The sequence below is a fragment of the Procambarus clarkii genome, chromosome 39 (assembly GCF_040958095.1).
Source record: "Procambarus clarkii isolate CNS0578487 chromosome 39, FALCON_Pclarkii_2.0, whole genome shotgun sequence".
Lineage (NCBI taxonomy): Eukaryota > Metazoa > Arthropoda > Malacostraca > Decapoda > Cambaridae > Procambarus > Procambarus clarkii.
Genome location: NC_091188.1, coordinates 9,881,538 through 9,892,269, shown reverse-complemented (window position 1 = coordinate 9,892,269; position 10,732 = coordinate 9,881,538). Strand labels below are relative to the sequence as shown.

Here is a 10,732-nt window from a genome sequence, read left to right as displayed (position 1 = left end):
GGTATTTTCAGGATTAACGATCATTGGTCAATGTTGTAAGGGGTTATCTTGAGGTTATCTTGAGATGATTTCGGGGCTTTAGTGTCCCCGCGGCCCGGTCCTCGACCAGGCCTCCACCCCCAGGAAGCAGCCCGTGACAGCTGACTAACACCCAGGTACCTATTTTACTGCTAGGTAACAGGGGCATAGGGTGAAAGAAACTCTGCCCATTGTTTCTCGCCGGCGCCCGGGATCGAACCCGGGACCACAGGATCACAAGTCCAGCGTGCTGTCCGCTCGCCGACGGTGGGCTGAGGCTGTGACGATGGCCTATGTTATTTACGAAGCAGCATCGAAGCACCGAACGTTGAGAGTGAGTGAAGCACTTATCGAGAAGAGCTTCAAACGCAGTTACTGAATCAAAACAATCATCGCTAAAAGCGGGGCCTCCCCGTGGGACATATATATATACACACTGAAAATTGTAACCCACTTCTCGTTGCATTAAAACTAAGAGCTGACTTTAGCTCTTGGACCCGACTCCAAACCATTCCAAACCTCCAAACCAGGAATGGTTTGGAGGGAAGTCTATGACCTTCCCACGGTCTAAAAGGGAAAAAAAGCTATGCCTAGTCTGAATTAATTCCCTTCAACAATGTCCACTGCAGACACAGACAAACAAACGTTCGCACTTACTGACCCCGAGATGGGGAGAGACGGCGTGGCCACAGGGCAAGGTGGCCAGCATCGTAGAGCACCGCCGCGCCCTGTCTTCTTCCAATTATATTTCCTACCTGTTTTTCACAATACAAGTGACTGCTCGCACTACCTCAGCTCCATATATATATATATATATATATATATATATATATATATATATATATATATATATATATATATATATATATATATATATTATATATATAATGTTACCTCAGCTGGTTAAATGCTTTAAAACATAGACACAAACCTACCGGAGAGAGAGAGAGAGAGAGAGAGAGAGAGAGAGAGAGAGAGAGAGAGAGAGAGAGAGAGAGAGAGAGAGAGAGAGAGGAACACAACTAGGGAGACAAAGAGCCGGATATAAAACTAGCAAAAGGGTGCATGGTTGTGGCCGCCAGCAGGAGGTGTGGTGGGCCCGGAGGCGGGAACTTTAGTGGGTGACAAGCGGGAGCGGCCCGCCTGCGGGACCTGGCCCCACATCCTCGCCTCGAATCATTTCCTTCTCCGTATTCATCTCTTTCCTCAGTCCCCCACGTCTACTCAAATACTGGTGTAGAGTAGATCTACAACAGCCTGAGGCCGATTTATCTCCCTCCCTTGGCACTGGTCTGTTGCAAGAGGCACTCATTGGCAGCGGAAGGCACGCAACAGGTACTTCCTTCCTCTGGAGTTCCTTGAGTCGTGTTCCGGGCAGGTAACACATGCATCGACAGACAGTGCGAGAGATAGAATAGTTACTTGGAAGAGATGTGAGGATAAGGCTCTGAGATGCGAAGATGTGGAGAAGAAACTGTGCCCAACCACTTGGATCACCGGGGGATCGAACGCGGATTAGTGCAAGTGATTGATGGGACATTGTGTGTGTGTGCTGATGTTTGTGGAGGGGGGGGGGTTGATCCTGTTGCAGTGAGTCCCTAGTGGAAGTTGATCCACCACTCTTGCACTCTCCTTGTATTCTCTGCCTCAGTGTCGGTTATTATTGGTTTCCTGTGCGTGTTCTCTCTCCTTCCTCTGTGTCTCACGGGCTCACCATAGCCCGTGCTGCTTGGAACTTTTTGTTCCAAGTAGCGAATCTTAACCAACCAACCAACCTGTGTGTGTCTGCCTTCTCATTCTCAGGCTGTGGAGGAGCCAAGTTTTACCTCAGGCTGTAAATATATGTAAATGTAAATATATGATTTTTAGTGTAAAAAGAAAACGAAATCACTATTATTTACGGAAATTTGTATTGGGTGTGCGCGAGTGTGTGACTATGGGCGTGGGGCGCCGGCGGCCCAGCCCCTCATGTTGTCTTCAGCTGCTGTTTGGGTAAAATTATCAGGAGTGTTAGTGGAGCATTCCCAGCTACGGAGGTTACCTTGGAGCGTTCCCAGCCACGGAGGTTACCTTGGAGCGTTCCCAGCCACGGAGAGTACCTTGGAGCGTTCCCAGCCACGGAGAGTACCTTGGAGCGTTCCCAGCCACGGAGAGTACCTTGGAGCGTTCCCAGCCACGGAGAGTACCTTGGAGCGTTCCCAGCCACGGAGAGTACCTTGGAGCGTTCCCAGCCACGGAGAGTACCTTGGAGCGTTCCCAGCCACGGAGAGTACCTTGGAGCGTTCCCAGCCACGGAGAGTACCTTGGAGCGTTCCCAGCCACGGAGAGTACCTTGGAGCGTTCCCAGCCACGGAGAGTACCTTGGAGCGTTCCCAGCCACGGAGAGTACCTTGGAGCATTATTACCGCGAGGGAGCATCACACAGTTTACTCTCCTAAACTTACCCACGACACACGCTCCATGTTCCTGCCTATATATGCTCCTCCTCTTCCTGCTATCCTGCTTGCTATCTTGTCTTCATGTCTGTCTTTCCTCTCACTAGGTAGTCTTCCCCTCTGGAGGCCTCAGGCTCTTGTCTTGCTATCAACCTAATGAGGCCTTTTGCCTCCTACCTCCACCTCAGCGCCTTCCTCTGGTCGGCCTCCAGGGGCTCCAGTGGCCTCTGGCGGTCTCCAGTGGTCTCCAGCCGGCTTCGAGGTGTTTGGAAAACAAAGGAATTGTCAGCTTGGGGTTCCCCTCAGCCTAGAGGGGGTGTTCCCCTTAGCCGTTAGGGGACGGAGTGTGTTCCTCTACAGGGAGAGAAGGGGATTGTTCACCCTCAGCAGTGACGGGAAGGGGGTGGTCGCCTCAGCAGTTAGGGGAAGGGGGTGGTCGCCTCAGCAGTGAGGGGAAGGGGGTGGTCGCCTCAGCAGTGAGGGGAAGGGGGTGGTCGCCTCAGCAGTGAGGGGAAGGGGGTGGTCGCCTCAGCAGTGAGGGGAAGGGGGTGGTCGCCTCAGCAGTGAGGGGAAGGGGGTGGTCGCCTCAGCAGTGAGGGGAAGGGGGTGGTCGCCTCAGCAGTGATAAAAGGGGTGTTCCCTTCAGGAGGAAGGAGGGAGGAGGTGTTCCTCTTAGGATAGACGGGAGGTGGTGGTTCCCTCTCTCAGGAGTGAAGAGGGGGGGGGGGTGTTCTCTTCCTTCAGAAGGGAAGGGGGTGTTGTTCCCTCCCTCAGGATGGCAGGGGGTGTTCCCTTCCTTTAGGGGGGAAGGGGGAGCTAATCAAGAGAGCGTCCAGGGCCAGCGTGGCACATTCATCCGTATTAGTGTCGTCTCCGCGTCACCTGCCCCTCACCCCCCTCCCTCACCCCTCCCACCCCCTCTCTCCTCCCCCCCACTTCATCCCCCCCCTCCAACTCCATCTAACCTCTTTCTTTTCTTTCCCAACAGCATCATTTCCCCATGTTCCTTCACCTTTCTCTTGCATCTTATGTCCTCATTATTTCTCTCCTCTCTGACTTCGTTCCTCCTTCACCAATTCTCCCTAGTTCGTCTCTTGCCTCTCGTCCTCCCTCCTGTTCCTCCTCATCTTCTTCAGTCCTTATCCTCCTCCCAGTTCTCTTCTGGTCCAAGAACCTGTCTCTCTATCTCCTGTCCCCCTGTCTATCAGTTCTCCCCGTCTCTGTCTGTCTCTCAGTTCGTCAGCAATTCAAGAGCACCCTAAAGATTACCAACAGTCTACCTCATGTATAGCCCAACATTAGGACTGATCTACCTTCTCCTCCTCTTTCTTTATCTCCTTCCTTTATTTATAAATACCAGGTACTCAGGTACGGTAAAAATGAGGATCTTAAAAATAATACAGGGTACAAAACACAATCAAATGTGCCCATGGTAGGAACGCAGCATGTAAAGGATTTGGGAATAATAATGTCTGACGACCTAACGTTTAGGGAGCATAACTAAGCAAATATTGCGACAGCCAGAAAAATGATAGGATGGATTACGAGAACTTTCAAATCCAGGGATCCCATCACAATGGTTGTACTCTTCAAATTACTTGTACTGTCTCGTCTTGAGTACTGCTCAGTACTAACTTCCCCCTTCAGAGCTGGAGAGATTGCTGAAATAGAGGGAATACAGAGAACATATACAGCACGCATAGACGAGATAAAGCACTTAAATTATTGGGATCGTCTCAAAGCTCTCCAAATGTATTCTCTAGAAAGGAGACTACAGATATATTAAATAATATGCACATGGAAAATACTGGAGGGCCAGTTCCCAAATCTACACAGTAAAATAACAACGTACTGGAGTGAACGATATGGAAGAAAATGCAGAATAGAACCAGTGAAGAGCAGAGGTGCCATAGGCACAATCAGAGAACACTGTATAAACATTAGAGGTCCGCGGTTGTTCAACGTCCACTCTCAGCGAGTATAAGAAATATTGCCGGAACAATCGTGAACATCTTCAAGAGAAAACTAGATACTTTTCTCCAAGAAGTGCTGGACCAACCGGGCTCTAGTGGGTATGTTTCCACGCGGGCTGCTCCAAGCAACAGCCTGGTGGACCAAGTTCTCACAAGTCAAGCCTGGCCTCGGGCCGGGCTTGAGAAGTAGAAGAACTCCCAGAACCCCATCAAGCAGGTATCAACCCTCGCCTCCACCTCATCTCAAAGTTTCACCTCAATTCGGAATACCTTCAATTAACCTTCGGCATCACAATCTACTAGACAGTTCTCGCAAGTCAGTGGTAATACTGTTTCTACATCTACTTGCCTTCTTCTACATCTACCTGCCATCTTCTAAATCTACCTGCCATCTTCTAAATCTACCTGCCATCTTCTAAATCTACCTGCCATCTTCTAAATCTACCTGCCATCTTCTAAATCTACCTGCCATCTTCTAAATCTACCTGCCATCTTCTACATCTACCTGCCATCTTCTACCTGTACAGTCCTCACAACACGTGAGTACTGTCCTCAGACGTGTACACGTGGGTACTGTCCCCCAGGCGTGTACACGTGGGTACTGTCCCCCAGGCGTGTACACGTGGGTACTGTCCCCCAGGCGTGTACACGTGGGTACTGTCCCCCAGGCGTGTACACGTGGGTACTGTCCCCCAGGCGTGTACACGTGGGTACTGTCCCCCAGGCGTGTACACGTGGGTACTGTCCCCCAGGCGTGTACACGTGGGTACTGTCCCCCAGGCGTGTACACGTGGGTACTGTCCCCCAGGCGTGTACACGTGGGTACTGTCCCCCAGGCGTGTACACGTGGGTACTGTCCCCCAGGCGTGTACACGTGGGTACTGTCCCCCAGGCGTGTACACGTGGGTACTGTCCCCCAGGCGTGTACACGTGGGTACTGTCCCCCAGGCGTGTACACGTGGGTACTGTCCCCCAGGCGTGTACACGTGGGTACTGTCCCCCAGGCGTGTACACGTGGGTACTGTCCCCCAGGCGTGTACACGTGGGTACTGTCCCCCAGGCGTGTACACGTGGGTACTATCCCCCAGGCGTGCACACGTGGGTACACACGAACGTTAGACCTGAAGGAACTGCACAATATTTCAGGAAGCTTGCGACACGCTGCAGTGTTAGGTGGACAAATGGCTACTAGAGTTTATGCCCAACAAATGCAAAGTAATGACGGTTAAGAAAAGGGTGAGACAGTTGCAAGTCTCCTTCCTCCCCCCCTCCACAAAAAAAATTAGATATAAGAGACCTGGGCATGTCTGACTCAGACTCAAATATAACATTATATGCGAAATTGGTGAGCATAAGAATTTAGAAAATAGAATTTAGAATTTATATTTCATTAAATTTAGAAATTCGATGAACAACGTACGTCAGCCACATACTTTAAAATATGCAGCACTCCAACATGTAAAAATCCCAACGTAACGATTGACTAAAATTATGTTTAGAAAAATCCAAAGATTTACAACGAGACTTTCAAGAGATAATAAAGAGATTAACGCTAGAGACAAGTTAGGAGAACAGAAGCTATAACGACACAAGACAGAGACGAGGCCTGAGGGGGGGGGGGGACATGCTCCCAACATCTACGATCATGCAGGAGACAAAGCACAATGTGGATAAAGACCAATCGTTTCTCGGGTGAGAGAGCAAGCAGACGGAGGAGCCACAGGTGGAGGCACAAACGAGTCACAAAGAAGCAAGAAAATATGCCCCGTACGACCCCAGGGAGGCGGGAGCATTAAGACGCTGGCACGTCCTTGGAGGTGTGCAGGCAACAGGTACACCTGCTGAAGGGTGGGGGCGGGGGGAAGGGGGGGGGAGTTGGGGGGGGGATGGTAAGGTGGATGTCCTTCCTCAGTGACACAGATAAACACACACACACACACACACACACACACACACACACACACGCAGTGTTTCTCCCAGGATATGTGACACTGGCCCCGTCGCCTGCGTGACACTGTCACACGTAACGTTGACGTGTTTATACATTGTTTTCTTGATTCATTAACGTCTTGTTTCTTAACACGACCATGTGTCACCAAGGCCATGTCTCACCATGGCCATGTCTCACCACGGCCATGTGTCACCATGACCATGTCTCACCATGACCGTCGGTTATATATAGATCAAATGACAGTAATCTTCTTGTCTTCATGTCCCCACTTTTTCTTCAGTTTTTCTCAGTCGCTATTCCTCCTCCTCTACGGCAACTCTTCCCATCTCAGCATCAACCAGTCATCAGCATCAGCTGTCATCATCAGCATCAGCATCAACCATCAGCATATCCAACCAGTGATATGGTTTCATTTTGTGTTGGCTGTGTTGCGCCAAGTCCTCCTGCAGGTCCTCGGAGCTGACATGTGTTGCAGCACTCCTGGCGTCGACACCACCTTCGTTGTGAGGACAGTGTCCTACACTCTCCGGGTGTCCGGCAGGGGCAGAGTGACGTAGCAGTCCAGGTCTCTCTCACAGCCACTCCTTTCCAGCAAACACTCAAGCCTCTCTCTTCCTCTTTTCACGATCCTGGAATTCTGAAGGTATCGGTGCACTCCATCTACGACACTCCTGACGCGAAGCTGGAATATGAAAATAATCCTGTGTCTCGAATAATTCCGGCACAGTTCATCTTTATGCAAACTGGGATGTCGTTGGTTGGTATCCCTGCAGGTCATCTCCCTGCCGCCGCCGCCACCAGCCTCCAGGCAGCGATACATTTCCAGACTGGATCCGTAAAAAACAAAGGGTAAAATAGGAATAATCTACTCCCACTAAATAATTCTTGGCGATCCACTCTTCATGTAAACAATCCCATCCCCTTTCCCCTGTTCCTAGACCCCTCTTTCTTTTATTCCTGAAACCCGGCAGCCATTGGGTCATTCCAGCTACGACCCTCCTGACACGAAACTGGAAGGCGTTGGAGTGTCTGGAAAACCAATCTAACAAATGCACGCGGCCCATGTGTTCCAGGCCGCCCTCTTACGCTGACCGCTGACACAATTTATGGAAATGGTTGGACTGGGCTTCTGGCGGTCTCGGCGGACCCGCACGACCCGAACCGCCAGCGTGAGTTATGGACGGCTCAGCTGGGGCCTCGCTGGAGGAGGCGCAGCCGGCGGTGGGGGGGGGGGGGGTTTACAGGGTCTGGAAGAGAGGAGAAGAGCAGAGGGGGGGGGAACAAAGGGTGTGTGAGGGGGGAAAACGAGGGGAGGAGGGTAGAGGAAGACAAGCAGGCAGGGAAGAATGAGGAACAAGAAGGAGTGAGGTGGTGAATGGGAGATGGCAATGACGGAAAACCCGAATGAAAAACAAGGGCCAAGGAAGAAAGTCAGGAGGAAGACAACAATACAGGATGAAGATGTGAGGGAAGGAGAATGGAAGGTAAGAATAGGGAAGGGAGCTTTAAGGATTGTATAAAGATAGGTGAGAGGGGGGAGTAGGGATGTGTGGGGAAACAAAATGAGAAATAAGAGAAGAGAGAGAGCAGGAGGAAGACAGAAGGGAGAGGGGGAATAAAGAAAATAATGAGCAGAAGAAGGGAGACAAAGGCAAAGAGAGAGGAAGTTACAAGAGCAGATGAATGAGCTAGGAAGGCAGACGAGGGACAGGCCCAACTGCAATAATGTGGCTAATGAAAACAGGGAAATAAGACAAATGACTGTTAGAGTTCAACCACAGCAAGTGTAACGTCATGATGGAAAAAAAAGAGATATGACACTAAAAGCAATCGCTGCTATAAAGGGAAGACAACTACAACTTTTGGAGAAAAAATGATGAGATAGTGGGAGCCGGTCGGCCGAGCGGACAGCACGCTGGACTTGTGATCCTGTGGTACTGGGTTCGATCCCAGGCGCCGGCGAGAAACAATGGGCAGAGTTTCTTTCCCCTATGCCCCTGTTACCTAGCAGTAAAATAGGTACCTGGGTGTTAGTCAGCTGCCACGGGCTACTTCCTGGGAGTGGAGGCCTGGTCGAAAACATCTCAAGATAACCTCAAGATAGTGGACAGAGTTCGAGCATTAACACGAGAGGCTCAGAGCAACATACCATCAGGAGCATCTGACAAGCATTAGAAACGAGGCTTTTCTAAACCAAAATAAAAACTATTTCAAAGACAATGTGTACAGTCTATGTGACTATTATTATAATACGCAGCATCGGCATGGAACCCGCCTGCGTGAAGCACTAAGCTTAACTTGAAAAAGTACACAGGTTGGGGACAAAACTTGTGCTTTTATTAAGTTGGGGAAGTTGCGAGGCCAGGTTAATGGAGCTTAATATCACAACTCAAGATGAGAGAAGGGACAGTGAGGACATGATCACTACATACGGGATACTGAGGGGGGAATAGACAAGGTGGACAAGGACAGCTTTGTCTAAGTTGAGAGAAAGTAGGGAAAAGAAAGCATAAGTGAAAACTGGAAATGCAATCTAGTTGTAAAAATGTAAGAAAATACTCGCACTCTGTAGAACAAATTAAATGCAATGAAAGAAGTAGCTGCGGAAGCCACCTCCATCCACAATTTCGAAATCAGATACGACAAATAACTTAAACGTCAGTAAAGCTTCAAAAAAAACATCAAGTCCCAACTGTACAAGTAAGGCGAGCATGAAGAGCTAGACCCCTCTTCCCTCATTCACTATTAGGTAAGCACAAACCTTACCACAATAACAAACCTTCACATCTGTCACGAACCGAAGATTATAATTTAAAGTTGTCCCTAGTTGCCTTGATGCGGGTTGTGTATGGACAAGTTGCTTAAGATCAACCATCTGTCAACTTAGTGGGCCAGCCAGAGGCTAAGGGCCCGCGCAGGAATACCCCTTAACAAACTCACTGAAGGGTTAATAAAGCCACCGAGACAGCTTACTGATAATCTATTATGATTATAGTCTTGAAAATAGTTCACACCTAACATGAGACTATATACAGTACACCAAGAAGCGGAATTCGTGTACCGAGGTATATATTTTCCTCGAACGAAATGGATACAGTGTGTGTCATATATACCGTCAGCCACTATCCAGACGGAACAGTATGTCAAATGATCATCATACCGAACGAGCAACATAAATGATGATCATCTCGACCAATCATCATCATCATCGTACAGCATCTCGAACTGAAGAGCTACGTATCTCGAACTACGGCCTGACGCTGAATAAAATTTCTGCAATTTAGTACCTGTGTGTTTTACCTCTCACATGAGCCTGTCTCAGTAGCTACGAAGAGCGCGGCTCCGCGTGAGTTAAGTGCAGACGATGGAAACCAAACGAGGTCCTCTGAGTCTAACTATATAGTAACTAGAGCAACTGGTATATTGTCTAGGTTATAGATGTAACTGGGAGATTAGTGAACCTAGAGAGTGGGAATGCATCTTCTGCCAATCACAGAAAAGCCATTACTTCACTATCTCCTGGAATGTGGAGCAACCAAGGACCTTGGAAGAGCTTTAAGAGTCGCTGAATCTTACAGTCACCACCCTGAAGCCATCAACATTGCCACTCTTCTGGTAATGATAAGTGTCCAGCAGCTGAACACCCTCATAAACACTGTCAAGCAGTATCCTTCCCCCCGCGATAGCAGCCACATAGTAAGGACTGACGATTTAAATGCAAGCCCAGCACACAGTATATCCTTCAAGCCCAGCACACAGTATATCCTTCAAGCCCAGCACGCAGTATATCCTTCAAGCCCAGCACGCAGTATATCCTTCAAGCCCAGCACGCAGTATATCCTTCAAGCCCAGCACGCAGTATATCCTCCAAGCCCAGCACGCAGTATATCCTTCAAGCCCAGCACGCAGTATATCCTTCAAGCCCAGCACGCAGTATATCCTTCAAGCCCAGCACGCAGTATATCCTTCAAGCCCAGCACGCAGTATATCCTTCACGACCAAAGATCACGTTCACTCAAAAAATCTACCACTTACGGGCTATTCATGCCCGTGCCACCTCTTGGGTGGGTTAATCTTCATCTGGTACATTGAGAGTACAATCAAGCAGTTGGAGACTATAGATACTGAACCGATAACCAAATTACTGAATTAACTCCCCAAAAAATTGAAGCCGTGTTAATAATTATGATAAAAAAGGAAGGAAGAAGTGGAACGAGAGAGCAATGGCGGCGAAGGAGATGAGAGGCATCTGGTGAAGTGCAGCATCACGTTCCCAGCAGCATCACTAACTCTAATAGAGAGAGTTACGCTTGAGCGTGAGTGGAGGAGTGGCTGCGGATAGCGATGAGGCCCAG

The 10,732-nt window shown here is 49.3% G+C and overlaps 1 protein-coding gene across 1 annotated transcript in view; it reads left to right on the top strand.

Moving 5' to 3' along the window:
- Positions 1–10,732, top strand: part of LOC123760538 (paired mesoderm homeobox protein 2B) — a 175,277-nt gene that overhangs the window by 142,558 nt on the left and 21,987 nt on the right. The window lies entirely within an intron of this gene.